At 24.6% G+C, this 27,473-nt stretch overlaps 1 protein-coding gene across 3 annotated transcripts in view; it reads right to left on the reverse strand.

Moving 5' to 3' along the window:
• LOC122500507 (connectin) overlaps positions 1–27,473 on the reverse strand; it is a 543,906-nt gene that overhangs the window by 247,436 nt on the left and 268,997 nt on the right. Inside the window, exon 1 of one of the 3 annotated variants that reach the window (XM_043609468.1) lies at positions 25,090–25,560. The exons of the other annotated variants lie outside the window; for them this stretch is intronic. The gene's annotated coding sequence lies outside the window, so the exon portion shown is untranslated. Of the gene's footprint in view, positions 1–25,089; positions 25,561–27,473 lie in introns of those variants that run through there. 3 annotated transcript variants of the gene reach the window in all.

A 27,473-nucleotide genomic window follows, 5' to 3' on the forward strand; every position in this document is an offset into this window, starting at 1 on the left:
CATCTACGTACTCATTCTCTTTTGCTCCATACAGATCGCTTCCTTTTAATATATTTCGAATTAATTTAATCATTTCGTCTTCATTATTTCTACTATTTTGTAAATAAGTGTAAAGTCCATTGACAATTGGTATTTGCTTATTTTGATCTTCTTCAGCAAGGCAACGGTCAATAAATAAAAAATCACTTATGATGTTCATGTAATTAAAAATTGGTATAAGTTGCACTGCTTCAAGTGGATTTGAAAGTATATCCATTCTTAAAAGTTAAATCTTATTGATATAAAATTTATATTTTGTAATCTTAAAATCCTAGGATATTTTCCTTATCAATTGTCCAATTCTATATATTATAATACAAAACAGGTACTTGAAGTAGAATTGAAATATTATCTGCAAAATAATACACTTGTTAATAAATTTTTATTTCTTTCCTTTCATTTTATTTGAAACATATGGAAATTTAACTCTTTAATTTAAATAAATAAATAAACTAAAATTAAGTAAAATCGAAAAACAGTTCTGTTTACTCTTGTCTTTAATAACGATGTCAATAAAATAAGTTACAAATATAACAAGAAAAAAATTTTATTTGTGGTTTAAATTTGAAATAATTCCATTATAAATTTTATAATAATTAAAAGGAATAACAAAAATAGTGAAATAGTTTTAGTAGAATATTATTTTAGATACCTGGTGTTCGTGAAATGCAGGCGACTAATAATTAAAACATCATTGCAATTTATTTTAGAGGTAAAATTGAAATAAATGTTATTCCTTACAAGAGTTACTATTGTCATCTAAATATGACGATTAAAAAACTATGGGTTTTGTCTTTTGTGTGAACTCGTGTTAAAAGTGTTTAAATACAATTTTCGAATTTATAAGCAAACAAAATTTAATTTAAATATATTTTTATTGATACAATTGCAAATATATAAACTTTATTTAAATTAGATACACATAGATTGTCAATGTTAAAGTTAACATAAATTAGTTTAATGTAATAAAATTTCTTGACACGTTAAGGCAATTTTGAATGCAAATAAATTGACTACATTATTAGCCTCATATTTTAATCAACATTAATTCTTATTATTATAGTTACATGTTTCATTTTTTGGAATTATTTATAATAATATAATAGTATTAGTAATGATAACGAAATTATGGATCAGTTTCGAGATAACTACATTCTTGTACATGGAATGAAAAGAAATATTCTTCAGTTGAGAGGATTTTCCAGGCAAAGAGTTTTTTGACGTGTATCTAAGTTAACTAAAAGTCTTGTTAAAATATTACAAATGCCTTAATATCCAGATGATCATTAAAATTTCAAAAAAATACTATTTTATGTCAGGTAATAATTATCTTAATTTAATAAGAAATATGTTTCATTAAACTAGAAATTTATTCAAATATTAGTGTTGGTTATGCACTTACAACACTCATGTGCTTACTTAAGTATAACATTAAAAACATATTTAGAGTGCTCGAATCTTTCTAAAATTTTTGAGATGTTTTGTTTTCAAAATCAGTTATTAAAACCGTTGTTTTGAAGTTTACAATGTGGTACGAATCCTTAATATTTTTACAGAAACATTTAGAAACTTGATATTTATGAAACTGTAGTTAGGAAAGTAGTAACATAAATTTAACAAAAATTCGACAATGCTTAGAAGTTGATAAGTGTAATTTCATTCATAATATTTCTTATACATAGTAACTTATCATTAAAAGTATTTTGGAACTTAAGCTTTAATTTTAATACATTTCCTAAACCTCCAATCTTCACTGTGGAAGATCCTTCAACACTAAACATACTCCCAGGTAAAAGAATCACATTCTCCTCTTTTTGACTATAAAATTGCTCTATTTTAACTCTAGCATACTGTCCACTGAATGTCATTTCATAAATAATGTTAATATACCCTTTAAAAGGATATGCTCCAAATCTCACAGCAGATGCAGCACTTGAATAAGCATGCGTAAATTTTTGCAGAGTAATGTTTGCTAATGTGGTTTTGAGAAATGATATTGGTTTCGTTTCGACTCTAAATAATTTCACATTGAACGCCTCACCCGGATCATCAAATTGTCTAATCGCCAGTTTATATAATGCAAGTTTCATTAATTTTGCCTCATTGGTATCTCTGGTTATTCTTGTAAATCCTTTCGTTGCATAATTTCTAATCGCATAGTAATCATGAAAAGTAAGAGCAAACCTCGCTTTCTGATTATTGTAACTCTCAATTATACTTTCAATCTTTGCATCCTCTTCAATTTCACTTCTTTCTTCCTTTGAGTAAAATGAACCGATTCTAAAGTCACCGTCAAAATTAGTAATATTGTGTGTTTCAAAATATAAATCGTACAATAATGTTCTTAGAAGATCAGAATTCTCAATTGTATAGCTTTGACCCCAAGACGGTTCTTTAGAGAAATTACTATTCAACCATTCGTTAATAAAGAATGATAGCGTTTTACTGTCAAAAAATGGATATTTTTCCAAAACCATACGTATCTCTTCTTTAGGCTTTCTTGTTTCTTCCATAATATGTTGTATCGCTTCTTCTCTATTGGCGGAATTTTGAGCAAAACGATACCGTCTACGACAACAATTATCTTCTTTCTTCTTCTCAAAATATTCATCCTTACTGCAATTCTCATCAAGATCATCTTCTTGAATCGATATTCCACTGAATACAATTTTTGACGATCTCTTACGTAGTTGATTGTTAATTTCATACATACTATAATAAGGTTCGCTTTCAAATGTCACGTTATTAATTGCCAAATACCTTTTCTCCCCTTTTTCTGAGTTTGGAATAAGCAAATAGAATCTCTCTTCTTTAAATTCATAATCAGTTCTTAAATGTGCAAGTTCCATTTTATTACCGGATAGGAAAATAAATTTATAACCATAACCAGTGTCAGTGCGATTATTTAAAGTGTTGACGAAAGCTAATCTACTATTGTTTTTACCAATCGTACCAATTCTTCGGAAGTAGTTGGATTTTAAAATTAATATTTTCGAAAGACTACTCAAAACGGACGTGAAATTAAAATGTGTCTTTTCTTTCAGACTATTAATTATTCTTTCTAGTACCCTGATCGTTTCGACGTTTGCAGACAAGTGAAATTCTGGTTTCTTTATATTTAGAGTAATATCTTCAAATATTGTTTCATTTAGCGCATTCATTACAGAAGGGACATATTTTTTTGGAACAATTTCATCAACTGCTTTGCTACTTTCGTTTCTTAATAACACTGATTTTATATTCGTTCCTATCGAAGTAAGAAGAGCGTGTGTATTTTTTTCTACTATTATTGAAGATATTTGATTAGTTCGATATGTGTTCAGTAATTTAAAACTATTTATTCCACAAAACTTTTGGGTGTAATTATCCTTTTTTGCTAAGAAACATTCTTCATATGGCGATAACCATAAACCAAATTCTTTCCACCAATTATTTTTCATTTCCCTATTTTCTCCCTGACAATCTTCTAAAATTTCCAATTGATCCTCTAAACGTGATTTTTTGTATTTCACTAAATTTTGAAGAAAAACGGTTGTATTCTGATCCGTTGTTTTTAAAACCACTGGCTTTGATAAACTCTTTAATTTCTGAAAATAGAAATCGATTTCTTCTGTACAATTCTCTGTGACATCAAATTCTTCTTTTATTGTTATATCCGATTTTTCGTAATTCAAAACATAATATTGAAAACTGATATTTCTTGGTGTATAAACTTCCAAGAGATCATAGAATAAATATTTCGTGTCAAAATAATTTCCCAAATGATTGTTAGGAATTAATATTTTTATAATAACTGTTTCATAGTCAAATTTGCTTGATAAATAATTGGAAAGGGAATTTTTTACTAATTTAAAGAAATATGTTTCAAATAATTCAGTGATATTGTAAATTTGTCCCCTGAAATTCTCTCTTGGATCTGGTAGCAACTCATTGACTTTACAAGCAAATGACGTTGGATAATTTATATAAAAAGTAAGATTAGAATTTCTTCCAGTTACTTTTGTATTTGGACAATATTCTTCCAGTGTTTTTTCGGCCAAGGTAGAGCAACTTTGAAAAGTGGATATTGCAATATGCATGTTATATTTAAAATCATTTCTGAATTTATTTTCGATGTCATCAAACATTTTAATAGTATACTGAAATAAATCCTTGTACGCCATCTGCCAAAAGATGTGTCGTGAAATTAATTTTCCAATATTTTCAAAACTGAATACAAATTTTGACCTTAAAATATAGTGCGTAAGTGCTGGAAGTGCGAAGGCTTTTAACATTTGTTGATTACTCTCATCAGTTTGTATTAATTTCTCAATTACTTGACCTGTTACCAAATATTCTTCGAATAAATTCTCATCGTTTAGATTTTTGGCATAACTTTTATAATAAAAATAGACATTATTCTCTTGACCAGTTCGAAGAAACATTAGACCAGCTTGTGCATAAATATAATCAAGTGACAATAAACTAATGTCATTTTTTGCCCGTGGAAATAAAGGTGATATTATGTCATTAAATATTCTATCTGCTGCATAAAGACTAAGAATTGATGATTCTCCGTATTCATTATCAAATCTTTCATTTTCAAGACTTGTTATTATCACATTGAGTACTTCGTTAATTTCTAATTTTTCCACTGTGAGAAACATTTTTGCCAAGAAACCATAAATGTTGCCATATTTATCAAATACTAGAGATGTAATAATGTGTTCGAACATTGCATTAACAAATGTCAGATCAAATTGTTCTTGGTCCAAATTTTTCAAATTTTTCTTTAGAGTTCTCTGTAGATGAACCATAGTTCTACAGTTCTATAACGATATTTTCAATAGTTCTGTCAATTAAATAAGAAAAAATTTAAAAAACAAAAATAAGGTGCTAAGTTCACGCAGCACCTTTTTTACAGCTAAAAAGAGTTCTGACATGATAAATAGCTTTTAAATCAATAGTTCTACAGTTCTATAATAAAGAAATTAATAGTTCTGCAGTTTTGAGAAAAAAATAAAAAATTTTTTTTTTCAATTTTAAAAAAAAATTTTTAATCTTAAAAAAAATTTCTGAATTAAGCAACTAAAAATGCCAAAAATCCAAAAAGTTAGACAATTTAAAAATTCTGAAAAATGTCAGAAAGACGTGTACTAGAGAGTATTATATTCACACTAAAAGAAAAAAATTTAGTTTTGAGAGAAAAATAATCTTGTAAAAATCATCTTGAATCAAGAATATTCCTTTTAATCATATACAGTTTTGTCTGATTTCAAAAAGATTTAATTAAATTTATTCTTAAATGTAAGGAATACATCTGGGGTAATGCAGGTCACTTAATTTTAAATTTAGAATAAAATAGTTTCACGTATTATATTTTAACAATAATAATATTTATAACTTGTTCAAACCAAAATTGTAACTACGTTTCACTCTCTTAATAAAATATAACATTATTTAAATCCATAAATGCAATTCATGAAACCTATATTCAAGTCATGTAAAGTTGGCACTACTTTTTTGAAAAATCAAAAATTTTACAAGAGTTCTGGGCATTTTAATAATAGTTCTAGAGTTCTCTAACGATTATTTAAATAGTTCTGATGATTAACAATAAAAAAAGCGACAATGAAAAATCATAGTGCTAACTTTACATAGCACTATGATTTTTGCAAAAAAGAATTCTGACCTAATATTCTGAAAGAGAATAAAGAGTTCTAGAGTTCCCAATCAAAAAAAAACAAGAGTTCTGCAAAATTTCAAAAGTTATTAACAAATTAAAAAAAGTTATGAAACTAATATTTGGCGAGCTCTGAATAGAGTTCTGGTCTAATGACATTTTGTTCTAAACCCAAAATCAAAAAAGTTACGAGACATTTAAATTTTCTAAAATTATTAAAATTTTAAAATTCAGAGTTCTGAGAGTTCTGTAAAGAGTTCTGACATCGTCGTAAAGAGTTCTATAAGTATTTCTAATGACATTTTGTTTTAAATCCAAAATCAAAAAAGTTACAGGACTATAAAGTTTTCAAGAAATTTCAAAATTTTAAAATTCAGAGTTCTGAGAGTTCCGTAAAGAGTTCTGACATCGTCGTAAAGAGTTCTATGTATATGTCTAATGATATTTTGTTTTAAATCCAAAATCAAAAAAGTTACAGGACTTTGAAGTTTTCAAGATATTTCAAAATTTTAAAATTCAGAGTTCTGAGAGTTCTGTAAAGAGTTCTGACATCGTCATAAAGAGTTCCATATATATTTCTAATGATATTTTGTTTTAAATCCAAAATTAAATAAGTTACAGGATACTTTGAAGTTTTCAAGAAATTTCAAAAATTTAAAATTCAGAGTTCTTAGAGTTCTGATTAGAGTTCTAGCATCATTGCGAAGAGTTCTAAAAGTAATTCTAATGACATTTTGTTTTAAATCCAAAATCAAAAAAGTTACAGGACTTTGAAGTTTTCAAGAAATTTCAAAATTTTAAAATTCAGAGTTCTGAGAGTTCTGTAAAGAGTTCTGACATCGTCATAAAGAGTTCTATATATATTTCTAATGATATTTTGTTTTAAATCCAAAATTAAATAAGTTACAGGATTTTGAAGTTTTCAAGAAATTTCAAAATTTTAAAATTCAGAGTTCTTAGAGTTCTGATTAGAGTTCTGGCATCATTGCGAAGAGTTCTAAAAGTAATTCTAATGACATTTTGTTTTAAATTCAAAATCAAAAAAGTTACAGGACTTTGAAGTTTTCAAGAAATTTCAAAAGTTTAAAATTCAGAGTTCTGAGAGTTCTGTAAAGAGTTCTGACATCATTGCGAAGAGTTCTAAAAGTAATTCTAATGAAATTAAATTTTCCAAAACTCTTGTTTTTTTTGTAGAGAACTCTAGAACTCTCTAATTATTAAACATTATAGAAGTTATAGTTTATCAATAATAAATCATACTGTTATTTTCGAAAAAAATTATTGTAACTCCCCAAACTTCTTAGCAGACATCAAACCTATTAAAAAGTTTTTTTTTTCCTCTTGTGACTGCAAAAAAATTTTCAAAAAATAATGCTGTAGAGAAAAATGAGTTTTTAAAAACAAGAGGAAACCTTAAAAAAGGCCTTTTTTAAAACGTTGGAGGGGGTTTTGGTCTGGGTTTGGTACCTCTTAGTACCAACTAGGCAGTCAATTTGACTCTCTTTCTGTATTAAAAGAAAAGAAGGAAACAAGATGCGGCGGGCTTCGCCCGCCTTCGTGGTTCTCTCTGCTCGAGGCACATTAAAAAAGGCCTTTTTTAAAACGTTGGAGGGGGCTTTGGTCTGGGTTTGGTACCTTTTAGTACCAACTAGGCAGTCAATTTGACTCTCTTTCTGTATTAAAAGAAAAGAAGGAAACAAGAAGCGGCGGGCTTCGCCCGCCTTCGTGGTTCTGTCTGCTCGAGGCACATTAAAAAAGGCCTTTTTTAAAACGTTGGAGGGGGCTTTGGTCTGGGTTTGGTACCTTTTAGTACCAACTAGGCAGTCAATTTGACTCTCTTTCTGTATTAAAAGAAAAGAAGGAAACAAGAAGCGGCGGGCTTCGCCCGCCTTCGTGGTTCTCTCTGCTCGAGGCACATTAAAAAAGGCCTTTTTTAAAACGTTGGAGGGGGCTTTGGTCTGGGTTTGGTACCTTTTAGTACCAACTAGGCAGTCAATTTGACTCTCTTTCTGTATTAAAAGAAAAGAAGGAAACAAGAAGCGGCGGGCTTCGCCCGCCTTCGTGGTTCTCTCTGCTCGAGGCACATTAAAAAAGGCCTTTTTTAAAACGTTGGAGGGGGCTTTGGTCTGGGTTTGGTACCTTTTAGTACCAACTAGGCAGTCAATTTGACTCTCTTTCTGTATTAAAAGAAAAGAAGGAAACAAGAAGCGGCGGGCTTCGCCCGCCTTCGTGGTTCTCTCTGCTCGAGGCACATTAAAAAAGGCCTTTTTTTAAACGTTGGAGGGGGCTTTGGTCTGGGTTTGGTACCTTTTAGTACCAACTAGGCAGTCAATTTGACTCTCTTTCTGTATTAAAAAAGGAGAATTAACATGCGGCGGGCTTCGCCTCTGCCTCCATTGTGCTTTCTTCTAGAGGCACCTTAAAAAGTTCTTTTTAGGCAGCACAAAATTTTTTTCTTGCAGCATAAATTAGCACTAAATAAGCACTAAATTATGTCATAAAAGTCAAGTCAATCCATTGAAGTTGTAGTGCCAGCTTCATACTCTTATTTTTTTGTAAGGGGCATTGATTCTGTGTTCAAAGTAGCTTCTAGTACAAACTAGAAAGTTGACTTTGACTATCTTTTCTATATTAAACAGTAAATTGCATGTAGGTGCGACGGGCTTCGCCCGCCCTTCGTTAAGGGGCAACTGGAAAAAAAAAGTATTTCTTTTGTTGTTTTATAGAAAAATGCATTTTTAGTTGCTTGATTCAGCAATTTTTAATTTAGAAATTTTTTTTTTGAAAATTGAAAAAAAATTTTTTTTTTGAAAATTGAAAAAAAAAATTTTTTATTTTTTTTTCTGAACTGCAGAACTATTAATTTCTTTCTTATAGAACTGTAGAACTATTGATTTAAAAGCTATTTATCATGTCAGAACTCTTTTTAGCTGTAAAAAAGGTGCTGCGTGAACTTAGCACCTTATTTTTGTTTTTTTAATTTTTTCTTATTTAATTGACAGAACTATTGAAAGTATCGTTATAGAACTGTAGAACTATGGTTCATCTACAGAGAACTCTAAAAAAAAATTGATTTTGTTTAAATAAAGGTGCTAAGTTCACGGGGTTTCATAAAGTCCATTAACGATTGGTATTTGCTTAGTTTGATCCTTCTCTTGCAGGTAATTTTCAACGAATAAAAAATCACTGAGTAAGTTTATGTAATTAAAGATTGGTATGAGTTGCACTGCTTCCAGTGGATTTTTAAATTCATACATTTTCTTGGCAGTTAAATTTTTTGATTTGTTGATTTTTGATTTATTAAGTTACTTAATAAATAAATTTCTGCAAAGTAATAAAAATTTAGAAACATTATTAAATGAATATGATTTTCCTTTCTTTTGTAATTTATTATAAGACATGTTTTGTTACCTTTTTCCTAACATGAAGGATTGTAACTACCAATTCTTAAGTAATAATTGTGTAATTAATTTTTTACAAATAACTTACTACTGTCAAATAAAATTAAAAATTTTTCACATTTTATGAATTTATAAAAACGCGATGTGGAAATATTAACAGTTAACATATTTGTTTGTCTGTAAAATTAATTATTTTACGTACCTGGTTGTAATTTTATTGATACAATTGACAAAATTATAATTTTATCTTTATTAAGTAAATATCTAATAAAATAGTAACAAATTTTTAATAATGTAACAATATAGTAAATAGAATAATAATTATTACTAAACAATTTTTTTTCAATTTTAAAAGTAAATTTTTATTGACAATTTTGTAGAAGTTTACTTTAATTTTTTCCTCGCTGTATTTGCGTTATTTTTGATAAAAAAAATATATTTTATTTCTACACGTGACAACACGTTCTATTTCAAGGTGAAGGCAAATTAGAATATTATAAAAAATTTACCATAATTAAACAAATTGAACAAATATAATTTTTTTTATTTCCAAATCATTTTCTATAAACCAAATTTATAATTCTTTTTTTATATTTAAAATCGACTCGAATTCAGATTAATTGCAAAAAAAATATACTTTTTTCACGGCATGTGTTTGACATATAAAAAATAAGGTGTGAATGAGAAATGCATTTTTTATTTCTCCTCGAATTAAATTTGTGTCCAATGTATATATTAGTTTGGGTTCACCGCATTTATATTTAACAGGAAAACAGAACGAATTCACGAATTGAAGATTGCAACGAACTCTTGCGTATAATCGAAAAGAAAAACGTGGACAGAATTCGCAATTTTGCAAATAAAATTTAAACAAAAGAAGAAAAAGAGGCGAAAAAAAGGACGTAAATAAAAAGAAAAGAAGCTTGAAAAGTGGAGAAAGAGAGAAGGCAAAGAAGCGCCGAAACGGACATCGCGTGATAACTTTAAATTAATTAGCATTCACAACGAAAAGTTTTGCAAAGAAGAACGCGCGCTTCCGCTCGTATTCGAATACTAGAAAGAGAGGGAGAGAAAGAGAGAGAGAGAGAGCTCGATTCGGCTAGTTGGCTGAATTTCATGGGGGGAAACAAACTACACTAATTAAGGATCGGATTTCGCGTACCTCTGCTTTATGGGGTTTAAGAGAGTCGGCGAGATTTTCTGCGGATGTGGAGATCCAGAAACAAGAAATTACAACCGGAATGACAATTTTTCTTTATTAAAGAAAATGGTTTTACTCTCTATTTTATGTTTTTATTTTTGCTTTCAGAAAATAAAATTCTTTCGTATTTTGAAGGAAGGAAAACGAATTTTCATAACCAAAAACATCAAGGGTTTTTTAAGAGTTTTCAAAATAGTCTATAATAATTAGATTCTCTATAATTCGATAGAGAAATTAATTCTAGATATTCTATCATTAATTTTTAACAAAATAAAAATTTAATTTTCAATACATTTTATTTCTTTGGGGTTGTCCATAAATTACGTAAGACATTTTGGAGGGAGGGATGGATCTGCTAAATCTTACGAATCGTAGAAAAAATGGCGCTAATGTATGTAAAAATTCTTACGAAGGGGAGTGGGTGGTCAAATTTTCCAAAAAAGTGACTTACGTAATTTATGGACGGTTCCTTTTAAACAGAATAAAATAAATTAATGAAAAAACTTCAATTTTCCTTTCCTTGATGGAAATTTATTATTAGTTGATAAAATAAAAATTCTATAATAATTATTGAATTATATTTTCTAAAATTAAATACAGAATTATTTGAAAATGCAATATTTTAGACCGCTGCTAATTATTCATTTAATTCAGTTTCATTAAAATTGAATTATTTATTAATATTATATTTATTATGTCAACATCCAATTTAATTTCGAAAATGATTATATATATGGGGCAAAATTTCTCAAGTGTACCAATGTCAAAATTGCAAGTTGTTGGATTGGGCTAATATTTTCACAGTATTTAGTACTATGTATGAGTACTTCAACCACTAAGTATTATAAAATTTTATAACAAATTGTAGAGGGGGGAGGGGGTTGAAGATTTTGGATAAGTATGAACAGTAAGTTTTCTAAAAAATCGTAGCTTCTATATAATAAAGCAAACAAATTTTTGACCTATATGTTTTTGGTCGGTTTTTTCACGCTCTTTCAAATAATGAAAATTTTTTTTAAAAAAATTCAAAATTTAACCCTTTTTTTGAAAATTAAAAATTTTTTTGAATTTTTTTTCAAGAAGGACCCTTTTTTTCTCTTTTTTTTGTACCAAAAGAAAGCTTAAGATGTGTACTTTCAATAACTAAAACGAAAAAAATGACGTTTTTTTTTGTTTTCGAATTATTAATTAATTAATTAATTAGTAAAAATTAATAAACATTGAAATATTTTACAACAAAATAAAGTTAACGCAATTCTGAAGTTACTACTGTAAAGCACTACAAAATCCGCATCCAACGAGTCCAATATGAAATATTTTGGATAAATTGACGTTTTATAAATAAATATTTATAAAAATTAATTAACAAATGAATATCATTTATAAAAATAAAGATAAAGTGTTGGTTTTTTTACACAAATGTTTATACAATTTTACTTTTAAAAAAATGTATTCCAGTTATTTGCAACAATTGTTTAAATAAAATATTCAATACCTTATGCGTGTGTTCCGCTGTTTAACTATCTTCCCGGCTTAATATTATTTCACATTTTTTATAGAATATTTTTTTATTTTTTACATTTTTGATGTAAGAAAAGATGATTTTTTTTACATCAATAATTTTTTATTATTTTAATATTATTTATTATTATTAAATTATTTTGTAATTAATTTATTAGGAATTACGTAAAAACTTCTTGTTGATATTAAAATAATAAAAAATTATTAATGTAAAAAAGAAACCATCTTTTCTTACATCAAAAATGTAAAAAATAAAAAAATATTCTTTAGAAAATGTCAAATAATATTAAGCCGGGAAGATAGTTAAACAGCGGAACACACGCATAAGGTATTGAATATTTTATTTAAACAATGGTTGCAAATAACTGGAATACATTTTTTTAAAGTAGAATTGTATAAACATTTGTGTAAAAAAAACTAACACTTTATCTTTATTTTTATAAATGATATTCATTTGTTAATTAATTTTTATAAATATTTATTTATAAAACGTCCATAGGTACATATTTATAAATGAATTTCAATTAGATTAACAAGAAATTCAAATGAAAAGTATGATTTTCCAAAAGAATTTAAAGGATGAAAATTTTGAATTTTACGAAAATAATTATAAATTCATTAAAAAAATAACTTATAAAAATTGGTTTTAAATTAAAGTATGTTAATATAAAATAATTAAAAGAAGTAAATTAAATAAATAAAGATAAATACATAATAAAATACATAGAATGAAATATATTAATAACTTCTAATTAATTTCAAAAGAACTAAAATAAAAGACAAAGAAATTAAAATTAAATTTAAATTAAAAATAAATTTAAACCAGGACTTAAAAAATAAAAAATTTATGTAAAATTTATAGATTTGTTATTTATAAATCTGTATTATTATTTTATGAAAAACGATTTTAATAATTCAAAGAACTTAATATCTTACAATATCCTTGTACCAATTACTATAAATATACATAGAATTTGTAAATTTTAAAAAATATGTTACTTCAAGAAATATTCATATGAATATTTTAATACTTTTTGGATTACTTTTAGCAGACTGCACTTTCGTAGATAAAATTAGTATAATAATATAATACTAATAATAATAAAAGTAAAGAAATTGTGTATTCATAAAATGTGAATTAATAATAATTAAATTAAAGATTAACAGTTTTTCTGAGGATATCAAATTGAGAAGAATAATTGTTTCAAACAAATAATTCATTTGAATAAAATAATTATTTATTTGTGATGCGCTCCGAAGAATAAGGTATCTAAAAAGCAAAAAATTTTAGGTTATGTTTACAATCTTTTGAGTAAAAATACAGAAAGGGAAACAATTACTATTACAAATTATAGATATTCAAGTCTTTATTACACTAAAAATATTCAATAAAAACTGGTTTCAAGTTTACGTAATTTAAAATTAACGCCTAATTAAGATAAATCTAAAACAAACATAACCTATAATTTTTTTTTTCTTCTTAGGTAAACTTTTCATAGGAACGCGTCACATATACAGTCAAATAGAATCGATCACTTGAATGAAATAATTTTTTCTCTCTCTCTCCAAGTGTGTACCTAATATTATTTTTCAAAGAATATCGTTGAATTTCTCGCATGTAGATTATTATGTTAAAATATACTTAACACGTCAAAAGGGACGTTTTATGGACACGAATGTCTCAACTATAAACACAATGCTAAAAGATGTTTGTACTGACCTGCACTGTATATACGTATAAATAGAGTTTTCATGAGCAGGAAAAAGTTTACTTTGAAAATTAGTCGACAATCTTGTATGGATTTTCATAAAAAGCCTTATATACATACTCGTCTGTTGAAAGCATAATTTTCAACTTCTTTTCCTTCAAATTGGCATGTCTAGTGGCTCAATTTATTTTCCCCAAGGAACTTTAAATTTAATGAACGGTAGTCTCTCTTGCCCTGGGACAAAAATTAGGTTTCAAAACTTTAATTTTTTAACACTTTTTATTTTATTTTTCCCCTCTTTTTCATTCTCTATGGATAATTTCTTATTTTTCATTCAGCCTTTTGCTATTTAGCTCCCCCCCTCTATTTATTGAGGGGGGGGGGGAATAAATTAACCTATTTATTTAACCAAATACTTGATTTTTAGGAAATAATTTTTATGAATAATTAAATTCTTTTGACGAATTTTTTTTAATTTTTTGAAAATAATGTTTTTTTAATAATTTTAATTAAAAATTTGGAAAATAATTGAATTAAACAAAGAATTTTTTCAATTTTTTGAAATAATCTTGTCTGTTTATAATAATAATTAAAAATTTGAATAATTCAATTTTATTAAATTGTATTGATTAATTGAATTTCTGCAAAGAATTTTACTATTTATAAAAGTAATTAAATCCTTCCAAAGAATGTTATTATTTATGAAAATAATTAAATGTTTGCGTAGAATTTGATTAAAATTTTTGAAAATAATTGACTTGTGGAAAACAATTTATTTATTTATAAAGATAATTTAAATTTTGAGAATTTTTAAAAATTTTTAAACAGAATTGAATTTCTGCAAAGAATTTCATTACTTTTGAAAATAATTGAATTCTTGTGAAGAATTTGATGAAAATTTATGAAAATAATTGAATTCCTGTAAAGAATTTTTTTAAAAATAATATTTAAAATAATTTAGTAAATCTGAAGAATTTTGCTGTTTATGGAAATAATTGATTCTTGAGAAGAATTTTTTTACAGTTTCTAGAAAAAATTGAATTATTTCGACACATTTTAATAAAATTTTTAAGAATAACTACATTTTTTGAAAAATTCGAATAAAATTGTATTAAAATTAATTAAAATTCTGCAAAGAGTTTTATTATTTGTGAAAATAATTGAATCCCAAAGAAGAATTTTATTACTTTTAAACAATATTGAATTTTTGCGAAGAATATTATTACTCTTGAAAATAATTGAATTTTTACAATAATTTGTAACTTTTAAAAAATTGAATTTTTTTTCGTGTTTTTAACTAAACATCTTCTATAAATCCATTATTTTTAATAATTTTTTAAAAAGTTTTATGAGAATTTTCAAATTTATTTGCTTACAATTCAATTTTACAAAATTTCAATTATTCGTGAATTCTGCAATTAAATATATATTAGAAAATAAAAACTTTAAATAATTTTTAAAAAAATCCGCAATTAAAGTTTCTCAAAAACAATTAATTCCATAGAATTGTTAGCTAAAAATATGAAAAATTCAAATTTTCAATAATTTTAATCTGAAACCTTTTCAAAATTCAATTATTTCTAAAAATTTACGCTCTAATGCTTTTAAACTTTAATTATAATCTAAAATTTTAACTGAAATCCATTTTTAAATCAATTTTTATGAGAAAATTCTACCAGAATTCAATTATTTAAATACAAACATAGATAATTTATTGAATAATTGAATGTTTTTTAAAATTCAATTCCCATAAAGAATCTTTATTAACAAATTTTTAAATAATTGAATTCTATCAACGAATTTTAATAAAATTTTTAAGAATAATTACATTTTTCGAGGAATCCGATTAAAATTGTATTAAAAATAATTGAAATGTTGCAATGAGTTTTACTATTTATCGAAAATAATTGAATATATTGAGAAGAAATTTTTTAAAATAATATTATAATTACGGTGACTAACTTCCCTTGATTATTTTCAAAAAATTTAAATAAAATTCTTTAAAAGAATTTAATTATTTTTAATAGAATGTAAAGAAAATTCAATTATTTCAAAAATTTTCAATTATTTGTTTAGAAAAATTCAATTATCATGAAACAATAGAATTGAAAAATTTCAAAAACCATATTTTTCAGAATTTTCAAAAAAAAACTTTGCGAAAATTCAATTTTATTGAAAAATTTTAAGTGTATTTTTTTTTAAATTAACTAATAAAAATTTTAATTAATAATCTTCGCACAAAGATACATGAACACATTAAAATGTGACTCTTTATAAAATTCAATTATTTATCAATTATTAAATTAAAATACTTTGAAAATTCGATTTATTAAAAAGTTTTTAATGAAATTTTTTAACAAATTGAATTATTTTCAGTTAAATTTCACAAAATTTCTATTAATTCGATAATTTTTTAAAAAATTTTCTACATACTATGTTAGAATCAGTGACTGATTTTTTACTATCAAATTAATTATTTTTAACTAATTTAAATTTAGAGAACAGTATAAATATCTATAAAAATTGAAATAAAAAGCGATTTTTTAAAAACAAATTAAAATAATAAAACCTTTTTTAATTTGGTGAAAAAATTTCCGGTTTGGCATAAAATTCATGGCTTATACCCGTCTATTTCCCGGTTAATATACACCCTGTTATTTTATTATCTTTTTTATTTGAACCAAAAAAAAATCGATACAAACAAACTTGTTAATTTTTCTGAAACTGGAAACATTATCTTTTGGAGAAAATTGGTAGAGGGCGAAAAAAAATTGTAAATTCCAAATCAATAATATTTTTTGATAATAGTCTTAATTTTCTGTAACAAGAGTGAGCAGAGATGCTGAATTTAAATCTCCTAGAGAGGAGAATAAAGTACATATTCTCTAGATTAAACCCAGCAGAGAGGAGCTTTGCAAATTTTAACTGAAAGGTATGCTTGCATCTGGAATTTGTTCCATAATTAAGTGCACCTCATGGACACTTTAACGTCAAAAGTAAAATAATCTTTTCGGCCATGTTTTATTTTTCCTTCTCTCTTATTTTCGGGAGGAAAAAAAATATATAACACCAATTAAATTTTTCCCTTGACGAAAAAAAAAAATTTCACCTCCATGCAATATTAATTATTTTTCTTTTCTACACGATAATAATAATTAATTATTCCATAGTTCTCATTCCCCTTAATATATATACTAAGGAAAATATTATTATATTTGCTGTACTTCCTTTGCTAAATAGCTTCTAAATTGCAAAAGGGAAACATTATTTTAACAGTAAAAAAAAAATTATTTCTTTCAAATTCTTTGAAAAATATTTACTCTGCTTCGATTAATTTTCATTTTGAATTTAGATCTTTACTTGAATCAAATATTTTTTGAGCGAATCAAATATGCTTTAAATATTGAAATTATTGTTTCGAATACCATTTGATTGACTGAATTAAAAATTATTTAATTAAAGTAAATATTTAATTGATAATAGTCAAGTAATCGGTTACTTGAATCAAATAAATTTTCTTTTTCCAATATAATGTATTTTTATTACTTTTTTTCTTTATTTGCAAGAAATTATATCGAGTCCACGGTCGAGAGACAATTTTAAAAAAATATACTAATGAATGTAATTGTTTTTCGCTTATAATGTATTTATGAAATTTACTAAATGGACATGCTTTTAAAATGATTAGAAAAATTCTTTCACGATTGCAATGGGGTTGAGGAAGGGTTTTATATATATATAAACGTGTATATAGATACTGCACGACAGAAAATCACTGAAGCAAGCCATGTGGTAATAAATCAGCTTGATCTTGTTAGGGATTGAATTTAAAGTCCCATTTGAAATTGTGCCAAAAGAACTCGAGGATACGTTGTAATCGGAAAATTATGCCAAGTCCACAAGCACTTAAAAAAGAGGGACAAATTTTTACATACATGTACCAAATCATCGATAAACTCGTCAGTTTTATTCGCAATAAATAATTTTCCACTTTTATATATCCGTTACCTTTTCACACACACACACACACACACACATACATATAGAATATTTTAGTTATACTTTAAACGTAAAAATTTATTCTCGATACTCACTTATAGAATTCTCATATTCGCAAGTTTGGGAAAAAAAGACTCACCTGAAACAGAAAAATATATTTTTTAATAAATTTTTTGAAATTTAAATTCAAAGAACTAAATAAAATTATATATATATATATATATAATGAAAAATAATATAGGGTTACCAGAAAAATTTAATTTTGTTTCTCCCTAATTTCCAGACAAAATTTTGTCTTCTTCCCTGACCCTAAAAATTCTGATGCACTCTCAAAATAATTAGATACTCAAAATAATTTTCTGTTAAATTTATTTACGAATATCTTTAATTGTAAAATTATTCGAAAAAATAAGTTAATTATTAATAATTATTAATAATTTAAGAATTAATATTTAATTATTATTATATATTTCCATAGGAATTAAGACATTCAAAAATTTCAAATTCAAACCTTTTTTAAATTAAACAAATTATAAAAATATTTTTAAAAAACATGAAGATATCGATTAATCCGAGTCTTCGACTCAAAGTGATCGATATCTTTATGTTTTATAATAATTAAAGATGATCGAGTGATAATATTATTTTATATTATAAAAGTATTGTTACTCTTCAAAATTATTATTAACTTCTTCAAAATTATTTTCATCATTTCAATTCAATTACTATTTTCTAGAATTTTATACTAAAATTCATCTTCAAATAAATTATTTTTAATAATTTTTGAAAAAGATATTTGAGAATTTCCAAATCCATCGGTTTAAAATTCAATTTGAGGAAATTTCGATTTTTCGGAAATTCTTCAATTAAATATATATTAGAAAATAAAAACTTTAATATAAAAAAAATTTATTCTACTGAATTGTTAGTCAAAAGTATGAAAAATTCAAATTCCCAACGATTTTAATTTGAAACCTTTTCAAAATTCAATTATTTCTAAATATGTAATTGAATTCTGTGGAAAATTTTATTAAAATATTGTAGATGGGTTGAGAATCATTGAATTGAGGAAATTTTTTAAATATAATTAAAATTTGTCAAAAAGTTTTTTAACATTTTTGAATGTAATTGAATTTATAAAAAGAATTTTATTATAAATGAAAATAATTGAATCCTTGTAAACAATTTTATTATTTATGAAAATAATTGAATCCCTGTAAACAATTTTATTATTTATGAAAATAATTGAATTATTGAAAGAAATTTATAAAAAAAATTGTAAATGAGAATTGAATTATTAATTTAAATACAAAAAGATAATTTATGGAATAATTGAATGATATTCTAAAAATTGAATTCTCATAAAGAATTTTATAAACAAATTTTTTAATAATTGAATTCTTTCGACGGAATTTAAGAAAATTTTTAAGAAGAATTACATTTTTGTTGAATTTCGATAAAAATTGCATTAAAAATAATTGAAATTCTGCAATGAATTTTGTTATTTATGAAAATAATTGAATTATTGCGAAGAATTTTTTTTAAAAGTTTCAAATAATTGATTTTAAAAAAAAAAATAATGCGAATTCTATTTTTAATAATTATATAATTCCTGTGAAATTTTCATTACTTTAGAAAATAATTGAATATTCGTGTAGAATTTTGTCAAAATTGTTTTTAAATAATTGAATTCTTCTGGGAAATTTTATTAAAATAATATAAATAAATATACAAATTACTGAATTAAGAAAAATTTTTGAAAATAATTGGAATTTTGCCATAAATCTTATTAAAATATTTGAATTTTATTACTTTTGATAATAATTCAATTCTCGTGATGAATATTGTTATTTATGAAAATAAGTGACTTATTCCGATTGATTTTATTATTTATGAAACTAATTAAGTCCCCGAAAGGAATTTTAAAGTTTTTGAAAATAATTGAATTACTGCGAAGAATTGAATGCCAAATTTTAAAACATTTGAAATTTTCGAAAAATTGTATGAATATCTCTATTTTAAATAATTGACTTCCTGTGAAATTTTTATTATTTATAAAAATAATTAAATGTTTGCGTAGAATTAAAAAAAATTTTTTTTTAAAGAATTGAATTCTTTTGAAAATTTTATTAAAATAGTAGATGTTAAAAATCATTGAATTAAGGAAATTTTTTTAAAATAATTGAAATTTTCCCAAGAATTTTATTAACATTTTTTTTCAAATAGTTGACTTTCGGAGAAGATTTTTATTATTTATAAAGATAATTTAAATTTTAAGGAGCATTTAAAAAAATTTTTTGAACGTAGAATTTCACTGAGAATTAGTGGTTTTTAGTGTGAAATTCTACAGATGAATTAAAGAAAACTCGTTAACTGAATTGAAATCAGCGAAATTTTTAACTGATACAGATTTCAAGTGTTCATTCATCTTTTTTATTTATTTTTTTTTATTTTGAGAGTTGTGATAATTTTTTTTTCAATTTGTGAATATCCTGATTATGAATTTTCTTTTAAACTATAAAATGTGTAGAATTTGAAAAATTTGCAATATATTTATATAACAAGTAATATTTGATTAAGAATAAATGCGAGCGTTTATCATAAATTCTTTTTGTTTTTGACATATTCTTTGAGAGAGTTGCACATGAGAAATGTGAATCCATTTGTGACGATTTGCGAGTAACTTGCGAGAGCTTTGAATTGGGTGTGTTTTTATTTCCAATACATCAAGGGCATAAAGAAAAACATGAATCATGCGTCTTTTTTTTGCTCCCTCTCTCGCAATTCTCATCGTATCCCTTCTGTTTTGCTGCACTTAAAGAGTCAGAGTAGGTCCTTGACCCAAGTTCAAGGGAAACAGGCATAAATTTTCAAAGTTTTCTGCTAGAAATGCCTCACATTTGCGTACTCGTACGTGTACACATAGCTGAATGCACCTCCTTATACTCCTTTTCTCAACTATACATATTTCATAAGTTTCTGTTACTGCTACCAAGATGTTATACATAAAAAGAAATATGTACTTGCAAACTGCACCTTATGTGCTCTCTCTCTCTCTTACTTTTCTATTTTAAATCACCAGTTTCATAATGTAAATTATGTTTTATACTTTTTCATTTGTATAACCGTTCGAACGTTTCCTGAAAAGTGAAATTCGTCAAGTTTCCTATTTTCAAAGAACTTTTGAAATTTTTGACCATAATTTTGCAACTTAAATTATTTATTTTACAACATTTTTAAATATTAATGGATTTTAAAAATCCTGGTTGACACGAAAACTACACATTCAAGGAACATTCTATCCAAAATTCAAGTTCATTGGTTAAATAGTATTGTTAAAATAAAAGTGTGACAAACTTTCAGAGAGCAGGGCTCGAACCAGTGAAAGTATTTAAAAATACGGACTTTACGGACCAAAAATGAAAAATTACGGACCATTTACGGACCAATTATTGACAAAAATATAACCAACCCGAGTCAAATAAAAGAGAACACTTCATGATTTATAATAAATATAATTAAATATGACCCAGTAAAACAATCATTTACAATTCAATTACTATTAACAAGAATTTTGAACTAAAATTCTTCTTTAAATCGATTATTTTTAATAATTTTCGAAAAAGTTCTTTGACAATTTTCAAATCCATTTCTTTACAATATTCAATTTTACGAAATTTCAATTACTCGTAAATTCTTCCCATTAAATAAATATTAAAAAATAATATATTAAAAGAATTTCAAAAAAATCCAATTAAACTTTTTCAAAAAAAATTAATTTGAACTGAAATCCATTTTTAAATCAATTTTTATGAGAGAATTCTATGAGAATTCAATTATTTAAATAGAAACATAGATAATTTATCGAATAATTGAATGTTTCTTAAAATTCAAATGAAAAATTACGGACCAATTACTAACAAAAATATAAACAGACCGAGTCAAATAAGAGAACATTTTACATAAAACTATAAATTAAATATTTCTAACTACAATACATGAAGAAGTCGATAACTCCGAGTCTTCGACTCGGAGTGATCGATTTCTTCATGTTTTATAATAATTAAAGATGACGGAGTGAAAAAATTTTCAAGAATTTTTAATTCAAATTCTTCATTAAATCGATTATCGATTATTTTTAATAATTTTCGAAAAAGTTCTTTGACAATTTTCAAATACATTTGTTAACAATATTAAATTTTTCGCATTTTCAATTATTCCTAAATTCTTCCAATTAAATAAATATTAAAAAATAATATATTAAAATAATTCAATTAAACTTATTCAAAACAATTAATTTCAAAAATTCAATTATTTTTAAAAATTCACGCTATATTGCTTTTAATATTCAATTTTTTATCTAAAATTTTAACTGAAATTCATTTTTAAATCAATTTTTTATTAGAAAATTCTACTAGAATTTAATTATTGAAATACAAAATTTGTAAATAATGAAATTTCTGTGAAATTTTTATTATTTCTTGAAAATAATTAAAAGTTTGTGTAGAATTTTATTAAATTTTGTTTTAAATAATTGAATTCTTTTGGACAATTTTTTTTAAAATAGTAAATATTGAAAATCATTGAACTTGAGGAAATTTTTTCAAAGTAATTGAAATGTTGACAAAAATTTTATTAAAATTGTTGAAAATAATTGAATTTCAGAGAAGAATAATTTAATTATCTTTCAAAATAATTGAAATTTTGAAAAGAATTTTAAAAAATTTATAAAAATAAAAAAATAAAATTTATGAAAATTAAATTTCTGCGAAGAATTTTATTACTTTTAAAAATAATAATTATTGAATTTCTGCAATCATTTGTAATTTTTCTAAAATTATCCAAATTATATAGTACAATTTGCGAACGTCTCAACCTTTTTGAATCAAACTACGAACTTTACGGACCTTTTTTCAAAAAAACGGACTTTTACGGATTTCAAGCACAGTTACAATTTTTATTAGAAAATTCTACTAGAATTCAATTATTTAAATACAAATAAAATGCAAATAAATAATTTATTGAATAATTAAATGTTTCTTAAAATACAAATCCCATAAAGAATCATTATCAACAAATTTTCAAATAATTGAATTCTATCAAAGAATTTTAATAAAATTTTTAAGAATAATTACATTTTTCGAGAAATTCGATTAAAATTGTATTAAAAATAATGGAAATTTTGCTATGAGTTTTATTGTTTGTGAAAATAATTGAATCCCTAAGAAGAATTTTATTACTTTTGAACAATATTGAATTTTTGCTAAGAATATTATTACTCTTGAAAATAATTTTTGCAATAATTTGTAACTTTTACAAAATTGAATTTTTTTTCGTGTTCTTAACTAAACATTTTCTATAAATCCATTATTTTTAATAATTTTTGAAAAAGTTTTTTGAGAATTTTTAAATTCATTTGTTTATAATTCAATTTTACAAAATTTCAATTATTCGTAAATTCTTCAATTAAATATATATTGGAAAATAAAAACTTTCAATAATTTAAAATAAAATCCGCAAATAAATTTTCTGAAAAAAATAATTCCACAGAATTGTTAGTTAAAAATATGAAAAATTAAAATTTTTAAAGATTTTAATTTGAAACATTTACAAAATTCAATTATTTCTAAAACTTTACGCTCTAATGCTTTAAAACTCAATTATAATCTAAAATTTTAACTGAAATCCATTTTTGAATCAATTTTTATGAGAAAATTCTATAAGAATTCAATTATTTAAATAGAAACATAGATAATTTATTGAATAATTGAATGTTTCTTAGAATTCAATTCCCATAAAGAATTTTATCTCTAATTTTTTAAATAATAACTTTTCATATTTTTTTAATCAAATTAGAGACTTTACGGACCTTTTTCAATCAAATTCCTACAGACTTTTTAGGAATTCAATTATTTTCAACATTTGCAATTAAAATTCTTGAAAAGTTTTTTAAAATTGTATTTGTTTATATATATATATGTTAGGCTCAAAAGCCGAAAACGGCCAATGGCCGAAAAAAACAGCCAAACCTAGTTTTGGCAAGTGCAGTTTTGCCAAAACTGGGTTTGGACGTTTCACTTCGGCCATTGGCCGTTTTAAATTGCCAAAACTAGTTTTGTCAAATCGACATTTGCCAAAACTAGTTTTGGCAATTTAAATTCGGCCAAAACTAGTTTTGTCAATTTGACTTTTGTCAAAACTAGTTTTGTCAATTTTACTTTTGCCAAAACTAGTTTTGTCAATTTGACATTTAACAAAACTAGGTGAGGCATTTCAAATTGTGAGAAATTGAAAGAAAGAAAGAAAAGAAAAAGAAAGACCGCCGTATTAATAGGAAATTTGTTTAGAATTAGCATATTGTTTCTGTATTCTGTATTGTTTCTGTATTGAATGATTGTGTGTATGAAATAAGAAATCGTCAACAAGGTAAATTAGTCTTTGCTCTCAACTTGTAATAGCCAGTGCAACTCTAAATGTCACTCCAACATCGCGTGTAAAAATAAATAAGTGTTAAAAAAGTTTTTTTAATTAACTTTTATGTGCAAAATATTAATGGATTTTTGTTAGAGAAATTTTATTTTATTGTAAATAATATTAATCAATGACACATTTTTAAATAAATATATTCCTATTGTATAACGAAGCGGTCTTTCTCACAATTTGAAATGCCTCACCTAGTTTTGTCAAATGTCAAATTGACAAAAACAGTTTTGGCAAAAGTCAAATTGACAAAACTAGTTTTGGCAAAAGTCAAATTGACAAAACCAGTTTTGGCAAAAGTCAAATTGCCAAAACTAGTTTTGGCAATTAGAAACGTCCAATGGCCGAATTTAAATTGCCAAAACTAGTTTTGGCAAATGTCGATTTGACAAAACTAGTTTTGGCAATTTAAAACGGCCAATGGCCGAAGTGAAACGTCCAAACCCAGTTTTGGCAAAACTGCACTTGCCAAAACTAGGTTTGGCTGTTTTTTTCGGCCATTGGCCGTTTTCGGCTTTTGAGCCTAACATATATATATATATATATATATATATTTCATACTGTTTTTAAAAATCGAAATAAGTAAAGTTGGACTTTATACTAAATAAAAATGTGGTATTTTGTTGCAATAAATAAAGTTGCATTTTTGGACAATAGTGTAAAAAGCAATAATATCTGAGCCCTGACAATATTAATAAAGAGAAAAATAAATTTATTTTCAAAAGAGTAAACAATAGTTTTCAATATATTTTCCAAAAATGAATCATTTTTATATGAATAATTAATAAAGAGAAAAATAAATTTTTTTTTAAAAAGAGTAAACAATAGTTTTCAATAGAAATATTTTCCAAAAATGAATCATTTTTGGAAAATATTCAGGAGATCCGAAACTTTCTACCTTTTTCAAAGGCGCGCAATGACTTTGCGAAAATAATTTTTCCACACCACGGGAATTGTGGCAGGTAATTTTTGAGAATCGACAGGTAACGCAGTTAAGAGATCTAACAACAAAGGACAATTGAACTCTGTCCAGAAGGAAATTTCCTCAACGAGTCAAGGAATAGATGCAGTAAATACCTTGATTTATGATCGTTGACGAACCGCAACAGGAAGTTAGAATACTATATCTATATATATACAGTGTACAAAACTGCAACTAGTCCAAAGTTCCAATCTTGCGGTGAAATTGTACTCCGTTAAAATCTAAAGTATAATCCAAATAGTAATCACAATCACAAAAAACTCAAAAAAAAAACACAATTCCACAAATAGCGATTTTTAAAAACAAAAATTTTATGTCAAATTTCAAAAAAATTTAAACAGTTTTTAAAATTTAAATAAATTTAAAAAACAGTTTATAAATTCAAATAAATTCAAATAAAATTGAAACAGCAGATAAATTACTGATGAAACACTTAAAGAAATCCAATTCGAATATACAACGGAAAATAAACACACGCTGCGGATACGACTTAAACGGAACGATGAGAGATTTAGACTGAGGGAAGGCAGGCAGGGACTGAGGGTAGTAAATCCGAACGCTATGGTGTCAAAATTGAGACTGAACAATAGTGGGGGCAGAGAGCGGCAACAGTGTAAAATTTGAGACCAAGACTTTCCCCCTCCACTCTGCTCCTTACGTATATCAAAAAAATATCTATTGTCCTGCCCTAATGTCCTTTAACTTGAAGCAAACTTTTATAAGAAAAAAAAAAAAAAACTTTTTTTTTTAAACCCATGTGCATTGAGACGTTTGTCTCCGAATTTTATTGCTCCAGGCGCCATGAATCTTTTTGAAGGGGAACTTTTCCTTAAAAAGAGAGTTACAATGAAAGATATGCGTACGCACAAATGTTGATCGTAAATTTTTTCGATCAATACACTTTTTTTTCACCAAAGTTTATACTATAGTGTTCGCAAGATATAAAAGCAACAGGTTTTTCTTGAACTAAACGTGAATAAGTTTCAAAAATCACAAAATTTGAAACAAAAAAAACACACTTTGAAAATATAAAAATCACTCAATTCTGAAATTAGAGTAAAAATTATTGTTTGAAACAGTGAATAAATTTTTAATTTTTGATAAGGTATTTTAAATTATTATAAATAGCTAAAATAACGCGCGCTAAAACTCGCGTGTGGTTTCTTTTTGTATATTTTATATTTTCATATTAAATTATATTTTGAAAATAAAAGTAAAAATTATTATAAGAAAAAAAATGTTAAATATATGAGAACTTTATTAAATTTTTTAATATATAGGTATATATTTGATTAATTATTAAAAATAATGGACTAATAAACAAATTTTACTCAAAAACACTAAAAAAAATTGAATTTTGGAAAAATTATAAATGATTGCATAAATTTAATTATTTTCAAAAGTAATAAAATTCTTTTCCAAAATCCAATTATTTAAAAAATTTTTACTAAAATTCTTGACAAAATTCAATTTTTAGAAATTTTTAATAAAATTTTTAGCAAAATTTCAATTATTTTCAAAAATTTTCCTCAATTTCTTATGAATTCTATTATTTACAAATGTTTTTATAAATTTCTTCGCAATAATTTAATTATTTTCAATAAATAATCAAATTTTTTTACAGGGATTGAATTATTTTATCATAAATAATAAAATTCTTTTCAGGAATTTAATTATTTCCATAATTAATAAAACTCATTGCAGAATTTCAATTATTTTTCATACAATTTAAATCGAATTTCTCAAAAAATGTAATTGTTCTTAAAAATTTTATTAAAAATCGTCAAAAGAAATCAATTATTTAAAAATGTTTTGTTAAAATTCTTTAGGAGAATTCAATTTTAAGAAATATTCAATTGTTCAATAAATTATTTATTTTTGCATTTAAATAATTAAATTTCTAATAAAAATTGATTTAAAAATGAATTTCAGTTAAAATTTTAAATTTGAAAATATATTATTAAAATTATTCAAATAATATTTGAATATTAAAAGCATTATAGCATGAATTTTAAGAAATAATTGAATTTTGAAAAGGTTTCAAATTAAATTCTTTTAAAATCTTAATTTTATACTTTTAACCGCAACAATTCTGTAGAATTAATTATTTTGAAAAAGTTTAATTGAATTTTTTTTCCTGAAATTATTTGAAGTGTTTATTTTTTATTACGTATTCAATTGAAGAATTTCTGAATAATTGAAATTTCGTAAAATTGAATTGTAAACATATGGATTTGAAAATTCTCAAAGATTTTTTTCGAAAATTATTAAAAATAATTGAATTAAAGAAGAATTTCAGTTAAAAATTCTTTTTCTTTTCTTTAATAATTCTTCAAAATTTTTCAATAATTTCATTCAAAAATTCTAAAAAAATAATTGGAATTCTGAAGAATTACAATTTTTAGAAATAATTAAATTTTAAGAGGTTTTTCATTGACATTATTTGAAATTTTAATTTCTTCAGAGAAATAAATGAGAA

Source organism: Leptopilina heterotoma, unplaced genomic scaffold (assembly GCF_015476425.1).
Source record: "Leptopilina heterotoma isolate Lh14 unplaced genomic scaffold, ASM1547642v1 Lhet_187, whole genome shotgun sequence".
Classification (NCBI taxonomy): domain Eukaryota; kingdom Metazoa; phylum Arthropoda; class Insecta; order Hymenoptera; family Figitidae; genus Leptopilina; species Leptopilina heterotoma.